Below are 2,500 nucleotides of genomic sequence, written 5' to 3'. Positions count from 1 at the left end.
CTGAAGGATGGCGATCAGAGGGACAAGCATAAATGAAGAGATGTCAAAGGTAGGACGACTTTTCTTCAATGAGAGACGTGCCATTATATGTGTAGTTTGAAAAGGGCACAGGTAAGAGGCCAGGAAGATATGTTGGTCAATTTCATGGCCTGCTGTCTTGCCGCACAAATCAAGCGGTCTGTTCATCGCTCTTGCAACAAAGGACGCCGCTGTGAGCAGGGTTCGAACCTGCGCGGGGAGACTCCATTGGATTTCAAGTCCAACGCCTTAACCACTCGGCCATCACAGCTGCACACAAGTGGAAAAACGTGCACAACGGCCCACAGCTTCAGCTGGAAGAGACAGCGCTTTAAAATTTGGCTTCACGGTTTGTTTCAACTGCCTTGGCCGATTCCAGTCGTGGGTCTCAAATGGGTGGCAGGAGAACAACTAGTCAAAGAAACGCTGCGAGCAGGGTTCGAACCTGCGCGGGGAAACCCCATTGGGTTTCGAGTCCAACGCCTTAACCTCTCGGCCATCACAGCTTATTTCACCAACGGGGTCATGAACAGAAAAAAAGACATGCAAACATGCTACCTGAAGGATGGCGATCGGAGGTACAAGCGTAAGTTCACACATGTCAAACGCAGGACCACTTTTCTTCACTAAGAGACATGGCATTACATGTGTAGCTTGAAAAGGGCAGAGATAAGAGACCAGGAATATATGTTGGTAAATTTCATGGCCTTGCCGCACAAATCAAGTGGTGCGTCATCCCTTTTACAAGAAAGGACACCGCTGTGAGCAGGGTTCGAACCTGCGCGGGGAGACCCCATTGGATTTCAAGTCCAACGCCTTAACCTCTCGGCCATCACAGCTGCACGGTCTTTGCACACATGGGAAAAAATCGTGCACATCGTGCCATAGCTTCAGCTGGAAGAGACAGCGCTATAAGATTTGGCTTCACGGTTTGTTTCAACTGCCTTGGCCGATTCCAGTCGTGGGTCTCAAATGGGTGGCAGGAGAACAACTAGTCAAAGAAACGCTGCGAGCAGGGTTCGAACCTGCGCGGGGAAACCCCATTGGATTTCGAGTCCAACGCCTTAACCTCTCGGCCATCACAGCTTAATTCACCAACTGGGTCATGAACAGAAAAAAAGACATGCAAACATGCTACCTGAAGGATGGCGATCAGAGGGACAAGCATAAATGAACAGATGTCAAAGGTAGGACGACTTTTCTTCAATGAGAGACGTGCAATTATATGTGTAGTTTCAAAAGGGCACAGGTAAGAGGCCAGGAAGATATGTTGGTCAATTTCATGGCCTGCTGTCTTGCCGCACAAATCAAGCGGTCCGTTCATCGCTCTTGCAACAAAGGACGCCGCTGTGAGCAGGGTTCGAACCTGCGCGGGGAAACCCCATTGGATTTCGAGTCCAAAGCCTTAACCTCTCGGCCATCACAGCTTATTTCACCAACGGGGTCATGAACAGAAAAAAAGACATGCAAACATGCTACCTGAAGGATGGCGATCGGAGGTACAAGCATAAGTTCACACATGTCAAACGCAGGACCACTTTTCTTCACTGAGAGACATGGGGTGCATTTCATGCAGCGTTTATACGTCCTCCCTCGCTCCTCGATGCCTCGATCCTCACTGATCTACATAAAGAATGAGGGGGGGGAAACAATGGGATAGTCTATCCAGTGTTAGTTATAGATCAGTGGGAACGCCCATCGAGGATCGAGCATCGAGGATCGAGGAGGCATGTTGAGACGCACCCATGGCATTACATGTGTAGCTTGAAAAGGGCAGAGATAAGAGACCAGGAAGATATGTTGGTAAATTTCATGGCCTTGCCGCACAAATCAAGTGGTGCGTCATCCCTTTTACAAGAAAGGACACCGCTGTGAGCAGGGTTCGAACCTGCGCGGGGAGACCCCATTGGATTTCAAGTCCAACGCCTTAACCTCTCGGCCATCACAGCTGCACAGTCTTTGCACACATGGGAAAAAATCGTGCACAACGTGCCATAGCTTCAGCTGGAAGAGACAGCGCTATAAGATTTGGCTTCACTGTTTGTTTCAACTGCCTTGGCCGATTCCAGTCGTGGGTCTCAAATGGGTGGCAGGAGAACAACTAGTCAAAGAAACGCTGCGAGCAGGGTTCGAACCTGCGCGGGGAAACCCCATTGGATTTCGAGTCCAACGCCTTAACCTCTCGGCCATCACAGCTTTTTTCACCAACTGGGTCATGAACAGAAAAAAAGACATGCAAACATGCTACCTGAAGGATGGCGATCAGAGGGACAAGCATAAATGAACAGATGTCAAAGGTAGGACGACTTTTCTTCAATGAGAGACGTGCAATTATGTGTGTAGTTTCAAAAGGGCACAGGTAAGAGGCCAGGAAGATATGTTGGTCAATTTCATGGCCTGCTGTCTTGCCGCACAAATCAAGCGCTCCGTTCATCGCTCTTGCAACAAAGGACGCCGCTGTGAGCAGGGTTCGAACCTGCGC

The 2,500-nt window shown here is 49.6% G+C and overlaps 8 non-coding genes across 8 annotated transcripts in view; all 8 read right to left on the bottom strand.

Annotated features, from left to right (window-relative positions):
- Positions 1-207: 207 nt before the first annotated feature.
- Positions 208-289, bottom strand: trnas-uga (transfer RNA serine (anticodon UGA)). The gene has a single exon. It is a non-coding gene; the product is annotated as a tRNA-Ser (tRNA).
- A 153-nt stretch (positions 290-442) lies between these two features.
- trnas-cga (transfer RNA serine (anticodon CGA)) lies at positions 443-524 on the bottom strand. Its single transcript has one exon. It is a non-coding gene; the product is annotated as a tRNA-Ser (tRNA).
- A 251-nt stretch (positions 525-775) lies between these two features.
- On the bottom strand, positions 776-857 carry trnas-uga (transfer RNA serine (anticodon UGA)). The gene has a single exon. It is a non-coding gene; the product is annotated as a tRNA-Ser (tRNA).
- A 165-nt stretch (positions 858-1,022) lies between these two features.
- On the bottom strand, positions 1,023-1,104 carry trnas-cga (transfer RNA serine (anticodon CGA)). Its single transcript has one exon. It is a non-coding gene; the product is annotated as a tRNA-Ser (tRNA).
- A 259-nt stretch (positions 1,105-1,363) lies between these two features.
- Positions 1,364-1,445, bottom strand: trnas-cga (transfer RNA serine (anticodon CGA)). The gene has a single exon. It is a non-coding gene; the product is annotated as a tRNA-Ser (tRNA).
- A 440-nt stretch (positions 1,446-1,885) lies between these two features.
- trnas-uga (transfer RNA serine (anticodon UGA)) lies at positions 1,886-1,967 on the bottom strand. The gene has a single exon. It is a non-coding gene; the product is annotated as a tRNA-Ser (tRNA).
- A 165-nt stretch (positions 1,968-2,132) lies between these two features.
- trnas-cga (transfer RNA serine (anticodon CGA)) lies at positions 2,133-2,214 on the bottom strand. The gene has a single exon. It is a non-coding gene; the product is annotated as a tRNA-Ser (tRNA).
- Positions 2,215-2,473: 259 nt separating this feature from the next.
- trnas-uga (transfer RNA serine (anticodon UGA)) overlaps positions 2,474-2,500 on the bottom strand; it is an 82-nt gene continuing 55 nt past the window's right edge. The window contains exon 1 of the tRNA in view: positions 2,474-2,500. This exon is cut by the window's right edge and continues 55 nt beyond it. This is a non-coding gene — a tRNA (tRNA-Ser).

Source organism: Sardina pilchardus, chromosome 16 (genome assembly GCF_963854185.1).
Source record: "Sardina pilchardus chromosome 16, fSarPil1.1, whole genome shotgun sequence".
Taxonomy (NCBI): domain Eukaryota; kingdom Metazoa; phylum Chordata; class Actinopteri; order Clupeiformes; family Clupeidae; genus Sardina; species Sardina pilchardus.
Note: the sequence above shows the minus strand (reverse complement) of the source record. Positions and strands in the feature narration are given on the sequence as shown.